Genomic DNA, 14,087 nt, shown 5'->3' on the forward strand with positions numbered 1-14,087 from the left:
TTTTAAAGCTCTCAGCTTATCTTGCAATGCTTTTTAATGTCAGCACACAAAGAAAGATTACTAACTGTATGAGATCTGAACCGCAGGCTGCTGTTCCCTGGTATGCATTGAGTACATCTGTAACAACAAGATAGCTTCTATTTTACCATTTTTAAATCTGTAAGTTTTACACATCTCACAGGCATTTTTATTTCTCATCCTTATTCTTTCCTACAGGTCTTGGTGCAACACAACCAAGCGCATTCCATTTGCGCTTGGGCACGTGTTGAGACAAGGAAGCTGTCAAATTTTGTCACAAATAACATGAAAACGCAAATCACCACAACTGCCTGCTTCTCTCCTCTTCCTCTCCCATACATATACTCACCCACAGACAACCAGAGGCTGAACTGGCAGAGCTCACTGCACCAGGCTCCAAAGCAGACCTGCCGCTGGCCAGAGCTGAGCCCTGAGCAATGCTGGATACACCTCTGGGAGAAAGCGATGCAAGAAAGGAAAAACTGCTGCACAAGAGCAGATGGGAGAGAAGTTCAGCTGGTCATCAGTGCGAAACCATGACAAACAAAAAATGAAAGTTGATAGAAACACATCTGCCTTTTGATTTAAATGCTCTGTTCATATTAAAGCTTGTCATTACAAAGCAGAACCTGAGGGATCAACCTTATTCTAAGAGTTACCGACAACACGAAGGTAATAAAATTTCTCCAATGCTAAATATGTTTACGGCAATTTATTTGCTTAAGCTTTTGATCTTAAGTTTCAAGTAGTTCTCAAATGAAACCGCTTTGTTTCTTTCATGAGATGTCTCAAGGTGCGCCAAGGGTTTCAGCTTGTATTGCGACATACTCCACTTTCTGTAAAAGACGAGTACCAACAACCACTTTGTTTCTGCAAGAAATGTGTTCAAAGAGTTCTCTCCGAGCATCTTTTTCTGAAATGGTCAATTCTGGCAGACAATCTTACAAAAACCCATAAATGTAACAGAACATGCCAGCTGTTTGCCAGATTCTGCTTTCCTGTGCTCTGCACTTCCATGAACTGTCAGGACACATAGCGAAGCAGATTTAAGAATCTCACATCACACCTTCTTATTCTGCAAAGTAGGGAACAGTCGTGAGCAGATCAAAACAGAAGAAAAGGAGAGTGAAGGTACACTATCTTTTGCTCAGCTGAAAGATCACTGCAATAGGGATGCTCCTGAGAGAGGAGAATATGGGGCAAGTTACAACAGAGGCAGAATTCATGCTTTAAAACACATTTTCTCTTATTGTCTTCTAATTTCTGATAAACTATTCTAGACCTGATGCTGTAAATACTTTTGGATAAGATTTGCAATGTCTAATTTCATGTCACATTTTTTCATATGAAAAAAGGGCTTAGTTTTCAGAACTACACAAATTTAAGTTTTTAAACAACTTAAGTAGGCTATGGTTAATTACTTAGAATCATAGAATTAGCTAGGTTGGAAAAGACCTACAAGATCACCTAGTCCAACCATCCACCTACCACCAATAACCCCACTAAACCATGTCTCTCAACGCTATATCTAAATGTTTCTTGAACACCTCCAGGGACGGTGACTCCACCACCTCCCTGGGCAGCCCGTTCCAGCACCTGACCACTCTTTCAGAAAAGTAGTGTTTCCTAATGTCCAGCCTAAATCTCCCCTGGCGCAACTTGAGGCCATTCCCCCTCGTCCTGTCACCAGTTACAAGAGAGAAGAGGCTGAACCCCAGCTCACTACGACCTGCCTTCAGGTAGTTATAGAGAGCCTCATCTGACATCAAATCCTAATTGTCACTTGATCACCTCCCTGCTTCAGTCACAGCACAGAAGATGTGCAGCAGCCTCAATTTGCCATTCTGGAGGCAATATTCTATTGCATTTAGTTGCACACTTGTAGTGATACACTTCTATTGCTTGGACACTTTGGATATAGACTATATTCAACAAGCATCAAGCACATGCCTATCGCTACCCCTCAATTCTCTTCTCAAGAAGATGGGTAAGAATCTACAGATTCTTATCTTTGTTACACATTGAGAAATGCAATCATGACTTTTACACCCAAATATTCCTACTCGGAAAAGGCAACTGTAAAAGAGGAAATATTTTCAGGCTTCAAGAGGCAGAGAGGAATCAGAATTACTTATCTGAAACCACTATGATCACACATTTCTTCATCTGTAGAAAAATATAATTCCTTAATTGCAAACTAAAGCAGAACAAGATGCTGTTCACAGACCTTTCAAACTGAGAGGTTTAGGAAAATGTGCTTTTAAATTCTATATGTTAATTAGATACAATTTTTGCATTGCTCTCAATTACTTAACGATGATGAAAATTCTCACTTCTTAGTTCTAATGCAGCAAAAAGACATAAGGCATCCCACTACACTTAAATATCTTTTCAGTGTAGGTGAAATGGTAAGTACATATTAAGGTTTAATCCACTCATCTTTCGGAACTTACACTGTTAGCTCTGCAAGGAGAGAACACAGGTTTTCTGAGTCTCACTTTGTCAAAGTTTGCAAAACAAAAAGCATGCTTTGAAATCCTGAACAAAAACATGTAAATGACCAAGAAGTACATCCTTACCCATGCTTTTCTTCACATACAGCAAAGGAAACATACAGAAAGCATTTCTGGCAGAACGATGGCAAGCTCTTGAATAGCAACAACTAGCAATGATAACATTTAAAATAAGCTGTACATTAAAATAAGCCAACATTTTAAGCATTATTCATAAGTTCAGTGAAAAAATTCAAAAATCAAGAAATGATTACAAAATCACTACAGAATCTTATTTTTGACTCACTGTACCAGGTACTAGAAGCGTAGTGCTGTAAAACATGAAATGAAGCTTTAATCATTGTCTTACATTTTGCTAAAAGAAAGAACACTGCTTTTGATATGATAAACATGGAATTACAGCCTAAGTCATAAAAGAATGCTGTAAAGTAGGGAAATAACAGTTTTGTATTGTAGATTTCGCAGTGCAAACAAGCTTAAGAATTCTGTTTTCTTTGTTCTGTCCAGGAGCAATTGGTTTGACTGGAGCTTTAAACACTTGAATAGCCCGACTATTGTTATTATTATTGTTGTTATTTTTGGAGCACTTAAGTACACTTTTTAAAGTATTCATAAACTATAAACAAATGTGTAGTCCGTATTGAAAGCAATTTGCCAAGCAGCAAATTCTAAGGCACAGTCGTAGATTTCTGCCATATGTTATTTCAACTCACATTTTTTGCACCAAGACTCAGAATAATTACTTTGCAGATTTCCAAACAACTAACATGTCTAACACCATCCATTCAAGAAGCAATGCCAGCCCTAGGAAATGATTTGCTGGCTCTGGAGACTACAGTTGAACCCTGATGGCTGCCAGATAAATCAGGCTCAATCTCAGCTGCAGACAGGTCATTTAGTGGTCCTAAGAGCTTACCCCTCCCTATTTTAAAGGGCTGGAAAGAGTAAAAACACATACATCCAAACCTTTTCATATTGAAAAACACAGTGTGAAAAAATATGTATTTTTTAATGGGATGGAACATAGTACAAGAAGCTCAACCACTGGCATCAATTTTGAGGCAAGAGAAGTTACTCAAGACTATTTTTAAATACGAAGACAAGTCACTCTTGAAAGAGAAGGATGTACCAAAGACACGGGTGTATGAAAAAAATGTCAATTATTTGTTATGACAAACAAAAGCAAAAGCACGAAATTCTTGCTTTAAGTGCACGACTACAGGCTTAATTTGATTTCAAGTGAGTCTCTCAGATCTGTATAGTACAGATCATTAGAAATAGAAGAAAAAAATATTTCAATATGTGCAAAGTTTCTACTACTGACAAGTTCCAATTCCAAATGATCTTTGTGCTCTCTCGTATGTCTGAGCAGACACTCCAAGGACTAAACAAAGCAGAGACGTGACTACCAGGAGCAGGTTAACTGTCCAGGTTGGGACATAAGTCATGAGATATGGATGTTATTTGCAATGAAATTCCTCACAGCTATCAAAAACTTCTCAGTAACAACAAAGACTGCACACAAAGTTACACGCAACTTAATTTTCTAAGCAGAGAAGGGTGGCCAGTAACCTTGGGCTGCTCAAGAAAAGCAACCTCTGTGCACTGCTTGAATTAATCTCCAACAAATTACGCACCCACTGCATTTGCCAGGTCCCCTGGAAGTTCACCAGAAATTCATCTGGCTGTGCTTTACAGTGCAGTCCGAAATTTAAGGAGCAGCTTCTATGCCAGAACAGCTGGACAACCTCACATATTTTTTCAGCAGCGTCTCTCTTTTGGATCTTGCTGCATTAATGTTTTAATAGCACTATAAGAACCCTACAGTAAACGATCACCACGTGCAGAAGGAATTCTTACATAACTCCTGCAACGGAAAAGATACAACACATACAACTTGGTACCTTGTTTCTTTGGCCGTAAGTGCTGAGCTCCAAACCCCAAATGCATCCAGCTCCTTGGAACAAAAAGGTTCCATCAAGCTCTTTCACAATTCTTTTAAATTTACTTATTTACAAAAGCTTAGTTTTCCAAAGCACTGTGTATCCAATGGATACCGCCTAATTAATAAAAAGTAGCCGCTACGTATGTCTCAAAGTATCCCCATAAAACTTCCTTGACAGGTGATGGACTTCACAATTACACACACATATGCTTATACATTCAGAAATATAAGAGGACTCAGCTGCATCTGAGCAAGCCTGCAGGGTCAGCATGTGCCACAGAAGAACTCAAAGAATCCGTACTGTTGCTCATCCTCGAGGGTCTTATGGGGGAGTGAAAGCTTTAGATTACTGTCATAACTAGAGGGTAAACTACCCATAAATCAGACAGATTGCACTGCAGTTCTGGATCTTCTGCCACCTGTTGATCTTGGATATTTTTATTGTTTTCTGTAACTTTATCCTAAAAAAGTGAGTGTTCACACTACTTGCTTAAGAACATGCACAGCAGTCATAAAAAGGTAAAGAAGATATATTTACCCCTCTCCCATATTTGCTTGAAAACATACACATTTTTAAAACACTTCTCAAAATCCACTTTTTCTTTTGGGTCTGCCTGAGCAATACACGGCAAGAACCTTAGCCACTAAAAAGTCAATTTAAAGATGCCTTTCCTCAGAAGTTTGAAGAGTTTGGCAATAAAAACATCATTCAGCAACATACTTAATGTTTGCAAGGGGTGCAAAATAATTGTATTTATTAGACAGTAAACAGGCTGACTAACTCTCTTTTCAGTTTAGAGTCATGAAATTTTAATTCACAAGGCAGTAAGCCTGCTAGTAAGGTATTACATAGTTCAACAGTGATAAAAGTAAATCTTGACCGTCTTTTACCTCAGTATTAGCTTTTCAACAGGCAAAGTTAGTATCATGTAGCACTGCTAAGACAAAACAGGATTTAACCGTTCTGCGAATGCAAGCACACAGGTTAAAAATAGTCATTATCCACTCACAAAAGCATTCAGTAGACACCATGCAGATGGACAACAAGAGGATCGGTGCTCTCAAACTACAACTGCATTAACAATTGCTTGTATTTATTTACTGAGGCGGTAACTCGAGCTACTCTTTTATGCAAGCCAAATAAAAGCTCAAGAAAACTAAACTTGAAAGCGTGCATGTATGTGTGTGCATGTCTGTGTATGTCTGCGTAATCAATGCAAGAAGGATGGCAAACATCACTTAACAGGGAGCAACAAAGCTGCCTTGAAAGAGAAAAGCAGTCAGTCCTTACAGACCTTTGAACTCCCAGTCCTAGAATCTTATTTACCTAAGCTACAACCTCCCACACACATTTGACTTCCCCATTTCAGTCATCAAGCAAATAATTGTACTTTCCAGAGTTGAATTTCATCACTTACTACAGCAGAACAGTATTTTAATGAAAATCTTTCATAAAGATATTAACTTAACCAGTGCAGAGAAAAATTAATTATTCAGCTGCGAAGTGAAAAGCCAAAAGTAACCTTCAAGTCTCAAGTGGGTTGACAGCCACTAATCCTCAAAAGCCAGAAGCAGTTACATGTCCCTTGAAAAGCACGTTACAGTAGTATATACCACCTCATATTCTTGATGTCAGATCCAAAACATAGGTCTCTCCCTTTAATCACATACAGAGAGAAGAGGGTTAACATTCCTAGCAATTATCTCCACATATAACTACTAGGTGTTGTAGCTAACTAACCATTCTCCCTTTTGGATGAACAATTTTAACTTTGGGGTGCTAGAAACCTAGAAAACATTTTTCCCTACAGGAGAAAAAAAGAAGTTGGAAGAAAAAAAGTTTTCAGAACATTTCCATTTGAACAAATGAAGACTTTTCTATTCTCAGCACAACAAACAAACAAGCAAGCTTCTGAAGCAAAGACTGTACAACAACTATCAATAATTTCCAAATAAAGGCCATAAAATAACAATATAAAGGATACTTGGAATAAAAAAATGACAGCTTTGCTTCTGCTGAAATATGAAAAACAACGGAACAGTTTGTATTATTACACAGCTACATCACATCTACTACTGATTTCAAACAAAATTTTACAGAAAGATGCCCTTTGCCTGTATACAAAAAAATACCTAACACTTTCTCTGTTCAGCAAATAAAGTTTTTTATTTTTGAAATGAGAATCATTTGATTCCTATCAACAGAGAGCCCCTGTTCAGATTTTATAAGCTTATTTTCTAAACCACATCAGTTGCCAAAATTGATAACTTAAATGTAAACCCCATGAAAACAAAAGGTATTTGATTTGCTAGTCACTCTAGCTGACTTTCCTATACCACAAAGAGGGCCATCTTGAAGCACCGTCCTTGAAAGATCTGAGTTAGTTTCTGTGTTCTAAACTGAAAGGAAAAATCAAGAGTTTCTTGAAACACCTTCTACTATTCCTTGGGCAACTGTAGCTCGTACACCGTGCCCCAGTCTTCTTCCCTCTGTTTATTTAACATTAAATGTATTTGTGAATGACTTTTCAAAAAAAAAAAAAAGTTCATGCACCGGTCCTGAAAAGAACTATAGCAGGAAGACTGGAGTTACTAAAGATCTGAGTTTACAAGCTCTTGCTAATCCTATTTCAAAGTAACCATACTCAAGTGACTCTACTCCTCCAGGCACAGTTCAGACCAACACTGTTACTGAGCGAACAGTATGCCAACCTAGGGAAACTTCTGAACTGCGCTACCTATATATATTTAAGCACCATTTAAGAAAAAGCACAGCAAAATTGCATCTTTTCATAGTACCAAGAAAGTAAGCTGTTTTGAAATGATCACCTTCTAAGAGGATCAGAGATATCTAAGTTATTTTTTTCCACTCTAAACCTAGACCTGTGCAGAGCAAGAACCAAAAGAAAACCTTCTGCATTCAGCTTGGATATGGAGAGCAGTTACACCAGCTACTAAGACTGGCAGTATCCAAGAGTAAAATCCTGCAAGTAGCTTTTGGGGAATGGCAGTTTTTCACCTATGGAGTCGACACTTCTTGTTTCCATAGTTTACTTTTGAGCTAATTATGATTTCCCTGTAACCCAAATGTACTGAAGAAAGCACCATTTAAAAATACTTATTCTAAAATCAAATAACCTGTTATAAGAATTTCAAAAGATGTAAATTTGCAAGCAAGTTCTCAGTAAAACTTAATTACAGAGAAAGTAAAGGTTATTCGTGCAAAGGAAAAAAACTCTTCCTAAGTTCTTATCATTAGTGTTATTTTATAGATGGTCCTATGGATGTGAAATTACTTACCCACTGTGATGTAGCAGGGTAATTCAACCCCCTAAGAACAGATTAATTTCCCCGATGTACAATTCAGTGTCATATCCTAGTTGGCAATGGTGACTTCCTCAATATGTGACTGTTACCAATTACCAGACCACTTCACATAGAAGGTTTCAAAGCTTACAGGAGAACGAGCAAGAACGTGAACTTACAGCCTTAACTCCAGAGCAGCTGCTACTAAGCCAAACACAGTCCCTTTTACATGCCATGTGCAAACATGTATGCTCCTGTGGGAATAACAGTCCCTAGCTGCCCCAGCCCACTGAGCTGCTGAAATGATTTGCTCACTTATCTTCTGAGTCTGAAATACGATGCCACTACAAAGCCGTATATTAAACTGTAATTGAGAAACACTCTGGGATAGAAACTAGATCCAATAGCCATGGATCGTTTCCGAGAGGGTCTCGAAGTAAGAGCCTAATCTTCAAACTATCAATCCATATACAGTTGATGCTATGTTGGGAAAGCTCCTGATGAGAAGGAAATGGAAATAAAAATCTTCTGTAATGGAAAATCTTATGCCAGAAAATTGCATGAAATGATCTCAAGAAGAGATTTGTGAACGCAAGGCAGTTTTTAGAGATGTTTCATGCATTGCCAACTGCTTTCAAATGTAAAAAGCATCTCAGAATCTGTCTCCCTTCAGATAATTAGGATATGAGACAACACACCAGGGAAGCAGTTATGAGAGGAATTCAATTTTCCTCTAATCCAACACAGAATCTCTGTTAGGTTTTTCCCCCCAGTATTTTGTGGGGGAGAAAAATGGGTTTTTATACGTGAATTGCGTTTAACTGATGATCAGTAAATACAGCATATATTGTTTTCCAGCATCAGCGCTAGTTCAAGCTTCCCTGCTGTTTTTCAAAGTCAAAGGGCAGTTTCCAGGCTGCTTAGTTATATATAGTTGGCATAAGAACTTGAGAATTCTACACAAGGATGTTGAGTGTAATAAAATATAAGAACTATGTTAGCAGAAGGTAGCTCTTTCTTAGAATTTTTCTTTGCTCAGTACGCTTTTCAGGCAGGAGTTCTATGAAATTTGCATTTCATTAGAGTATCTAAATAATTTCCCTTAGAAACAACAAATGTCAACAAGCAGTTACAGACCCTCACTGATGAATTCAATCACCAAAACAGAAAAGTTTCAGACTATCACAATTCTCTAACCCATAAACATCTTTTAAAAGAAATCTTGTCCTTCAACTCCCTAGGCAGAGATGACACCCTCATTAATTCATTTGTTCATTATCTCTATTGATAATGTTTAAATTAAACATAGACACTGAAGATTTATTTTAGTTTCTATAAACAGAAGAGAAAAATCTACCCTAAAAAAGAAAGTACTAACAATACTCCAACAAAATATAATAAAACAAAGAAAAAACAACTGCCAAACACCAAAGTGTTTGAATTAGCACAAAAACGTGCTAATTCAAGATTTCACAGAACAGAGCATTCAAGATAATGACCTATTATCCTAGCTACCTTCTTCTCCCTGTTCCTATCCTGATCCTATAATAGGGGGCATAAAGAAACCAGTAGGTCACAGTTAGAATTAGTGACTAAGCAGCTGGTGAAGGACCATATAGATAGCCAGCCCTGGAAACACAGGTGGAAACAATTCACCTGTGCTACCAGAAGGGGCAGACCCTGGCTCCACCCCTCCCTAACTTCATTTAAGAGCTGGTAGCCACAAGGGAAGCATCTCTGCTTGGAGATTATCTCCTCTAGGGTGTTTGGTGAGCCCTGATCTTCAGAAAATGGGTAAGTGATTTCTTTTTTATTGCTAGATTGTGACTACTATTTTTATGCGGTTTAAAGCAACTACATCTGCTGCCACCTATCCTTACAGGAGGCAAGATCTGTTGAGTTACAGAAGAGGAAGGAAGCCAAGGGCATTCAAGAAAAATACATAACATAATCCAGAAACAAATCCCTTGGTGGTCACATACCACTGCTAATGATGCTCAATATTCTTCTATGAGAAGCTGCACTAGATTACTGGAGTAGATTAACTACCATAGCTAAACAAATACTTACTTGCTTCTTTGGAAGTGATTGAATTGCTCTTTCTAGTTTCTCATTTGAACCACTTGATCTGGCCTATTCATTTAAACATATTGAAAAACTGAAACTGTGAATATGTCTATAAACTAGAGATACAAAAGTAAGAAGATATTAAGTTCTGAAACAGCCACTACAGGTTGGTTTTAGTAAATATGCCACTTAAGGTGACTTCTTTAGGAGGAAAAAACCCTACAAATAAAACTGATATTTTTAGGAGGGTTGGCCCATCACCTGATGTTACGGAATATCATCAAGAAGTAGGCCACGACTAGTATTATAAGCAACTATCCCCTAAAAAATAGAAAGGGATCTAGCACACTGAATTTCGTCATCAGGACTCACAGTAATTGATGTGCCTAAAGCTACAGTGATAACTGATTATAATTTTTCTAACCATGTTGTATTATCTGCATTTGTCAGAAGCAGAGTATGCCTAGGCAACTTTTCTGATATAAACTTAAACATGTATGCTTGTGCTCAAAAGAACATGAAAACAATCTCAAAATACTTGGAGCTATCAGGCTACCCAAGCAAACTTGCACACTTCAATTATATTGATGAAGTGCTTTCTCTTGTTCTATCTAATCAGATGCAATTCATGGATTGGAATCAGAGAGGCCACACTTTCGAGAGGGAAATATCTGCCTGAAAAATACTTTGTGCCTCTTACATACTCCACCATGCAATGTATTTATGGCTCAGTCACCGGCTGAATAGCTAATTAATATAATACCACACCACAAACATACTAGAGGAATACAAGTTCTTATCTGGAAATCTATTCCCCTGATGTGTTCCATCCTGTCAATTTAAAAAATATATCTGCTCAAGCTTGTAATTTACCTAAGAGAAGGTAGAAGGAGACAGGAGGAAGTAAAGGGAAGACAACCAGGAAAGCTTTCTAGCCACATTTTATCATAAACAAAATGTCTCAGTTGCTCAAGAGGTATCTCAAGTGACATGCACGTTGTACTCGCACATACTCAAGACCCCCCACAACTGCCGCAGATGTGCTTTTGTTCAGATTCTCCTGTCCCTTAACTTTTTAAAGACACTTCAAAGGAGATCAAAAAGCTTGGAAGAGTGAAGTTGTTTAGTCTATAGAAGAGAAGATATATGGGAGACTTGGTCTCATTCTTCAAACACAAAGGAAGTTAGTATGAGAACTGGACTAAACTGTTCACCAGGTCTACTGCAGACAGGAAAAAGCAGGGAAGATTTAAGTTAGACATTTGGAAAACTTTCAAGTAAGAGCAAAGGACTGAACAGACTGCCTATGTAAGCTGTGGAATATCCATCATCGGAGAGTTTTAAAAACAGGTTAGGCAAATGCATCCAAAGCAATGTAGGTATAACATGCAGATGAGAATGAGCTTGAGGTCTTCTGCTCCCTTTCTGCTAAGGTCTTTTAATTGCATCAAGCATTAGAAAAGGTAATTTTCCTTTTTTTTAATATCCCAGTGTTTTAACTCTTAAAAATATGCATTAAAATCTACCTTTGTAATTGTGATATTTCCACGTATTCAGGTATAGTAACTTGGAAGAAAAAAAACACAAAGACTTGCTTCCTGTGAAAAACAGGAAAAATAAATCATCTGTGAAATATAATATCAACATGTTACTTTTACAGTCTGAAGAAATTGGTATATAAATTAATTTGAAAACATCTGATGCTAGTGAGCAGACTACAACATCCTTTGGAGGAGGGAATGGACAGGATGGGCCCTGCTGTGGAAGGCTGCCATCCCAGACCCCTGAGGAAGAAGGAACCTGTTAAGGGCTGTGCCTGAAGTATCTTGCAGCTGCTGTGAGCAGAAGAAAGACTAGCTAGCCTAAATGCTGCCTTATAGGGCTTCTGTTGTTTGCTTGACACCTACACAGAGTAGGTACACGCTCCTGTGCCAAGGTCAGCATCACACACAAGTCTAATGACGGATGTAGCTGAAAATAGACTAAACCCTTTAAAGCACCAAAGAGGCATCCTTATTGGACAGTTATTTCATGCCAAAAAGTCCTTTTCTTAAAATTAAGCCTCTCTTAATGAGAGAAACTAGTTATAAAGTTCATATTAGAGCTGTGTCAACTTTATTGATATACTTGCGGTCAGGTAGAGGAACGTTAGTTCTGGTTCTAGACTGTTTTTGATAGACAGCAAGTAAAGAAATACACGACAGTTCTTAACACGATCTTTTCCTATTCCTATCACATTTGCCCAATACATGAGCAAGAACTTGTGCGTAGCCAGTCTGTTACCATTTCTATCACAGAGCACATGCTTTTAGTTTTAGTGCCTTTGGTTTCTTCCTAGAATTTCATCTGGATTTCTTTAAAAGGGCACCTCTCAAGGGGAAGGGTACAAGTAAAATGTCATGTATACTATAATCTTTCTTGCTACCTTTTTTAAGAATCACCCTAACTCTCTTATCACCTTCTAGACCAACAGAAGTCAGCCTTAAAATACTAATGAGACTATATAGCACCTACTTTGTATCAGAGAAATATATGCTGATGATGGATGACAGATCAAGCTCCTAATTTGTGTTCTTTTAGACGAATTTTACAAGTCTAAGACAGCAGCAGGTAGGTTACAGTGCTCAGATTAATTCTAACCAGATGCATCACTGTAATGCATCTCTGAAGTTCTAATGCAGCAGCACTTCAATTTCTTGTTTTCCAAGAGAGAAGAAAATTGGGACGACTTACTGGTCTGTGGCCACCAAGCCTACCCAGTAAATCTTTTTTTTCCTTAAAGCACCTTTACATCCATTTAAAAAAAAGAAACAAAACTTCAGAAGGCTGCTTTGAGAAACATCCAAACTTTTCTGAAACTGTATTCAATAATGAGTAAAGATGGCTTTTACTACACTGGAGGGGAAAAAAAGAAAAGCCAAGAAAAAGTGCTATCAGAGGAACATTCTGCTACTATTTACTACTAAGGTAACTATGGAAATGGAAGCTAAACATTAATTTCCCTGAACCCAAAGGGCAAGTATGACAGGAAATCTAACAAAGGAAATGGATCTTGGTGATGGTAATAAGAACCATACAGGTAACTGTTTTGAAGGAAAACCAAATAAGTTACCGGGGTTTTGCTGCAGGACTGCAGTCACAGAATTCTTATCAGCCGAAGAAACTAGAAATACTATTTACTTTGCTCATGTCTGATGTTCATAGCAGCTGTCTTCTATGCTGGCCATTCATTTTATCTGTGTTGCCTAGCATTTGAAATTCTTTACGTTTTAGAAAACACTTCCATAGAAGAGACAAATGTGAATGAAATCTACACATGATAGCTGTTACATGAAACCAAAAATTCATAATCAGAATAGCTCAAAAACATGACATGTCAGATTCCTGTTGCTCCACACTTGATCATTCCTTCTCCTGAGTGAGCTTTATGCTCATTTTTACTATATAAATATTTTTCACAGCATTTCTAGCCATTTAAAATGCTCTTTCCATTCTCTGAATTCTAAGTTCTCCAACTGACAGAGATTTACTCATTTGTAAATCACTCAATGTCATTAAGTATCTAACTCTCTAAAGTAATGTAATTTCTACTGTGTACTGAGAAGATGACATATCTTCTAGCCAGCTAAAACAACACAGCAGTTGACTAAAAAAGAGAAAACCAAAGAATCCCACAAGCTAAATTTGCTGAAGTTAGCTGTAAGTAATTTCAACTTAATTCACTCAGTCCTCAACATCTTACACCTTCAGGATTCACTGCTGACAAAACAGTCATGATTACCATAATGAACATACTGTTCATTTGTGACAGGATGAGAGGGGATCCTGTTATGAGGGAATCCTGTTGACAAGCAAAGATCCTTTAGGCTGGCTACCAAAGAAAACACTTTACCATCTGATAAGATTCATGTAAGGGGAATTTGTTACTAAGGCCCCCAATGTATTAAAACGCCACACCCCTTATAATAATATTTGAAATTAAAAAGTAGTTTTTAATTTCTTTTGACTTTAGTTTTGTTTTTACAGATTTGTGGTTTATTTTCCAACATGTCTTTGAAATAATGTATTATTATTATTTGAATGTAATCACAGCAAGTGAACGAAGAGGGCATGTGAAAATGGGATGCTATATTTGATCATCACTGCTTTGAATTACTACGGAATTCACATTAAGTGCCCTGAACCTTACCTGTTAGTGAACCACAATGGGGGTATTAAAAAAAAATCTGAGTTAAAGG

The 14,087-nt window shown here is 37.6% G+C and overlaps 1 protein-coding gene across 3 annotated transcripts in view; it reads right to left on the bottom strand.

The window, feature by feature from the left end:
- The window catches only part of AIMP1 (aminoacyl tRNA synthetase complex interacting multifunctional protein 1), a 31,510-nt gene that overhangs the window by 16,677 nt on the left and 746 nt on the right, over positions 1-14,087 (bottom strand). Inside the window, exons 1-2 of one of the 3 annotated variants that reach the window (XM_021395599.1) lie at positions 9,298-9,371; positions 7,777-7,928 (exon numbers count right to left, since the gene is read on the bottom strand). The exons of 1 other annotated variant lie outside the window; for it this stretch is intronic. The gene's annotated coding sequence lies outside the window, so the exon portion shown is untranslated. Of the gene's footprint in view, positions 1-7,776; positions 7,929-9,297; positions 9,372-14,087 lie in introns of those variants that run through there. One more of the 3 variants, XM_021395600.1, reaches the window with a different exon arrangement.

The sequence above is a fragment of the Numida meleagris genome, chromosome 4, assembly GCF_002078875.1.
Source record: "Numida meleagris isolate 19003 breed g44 Domestic line chromosome 4, NumMel1.0, whole genome shotgun sequence".
Lineage (NCBI taxonomy): Eukaryota > Metazoa > Chordata > Aves > Galliformes > Numididae > Numida > Numida meleagris.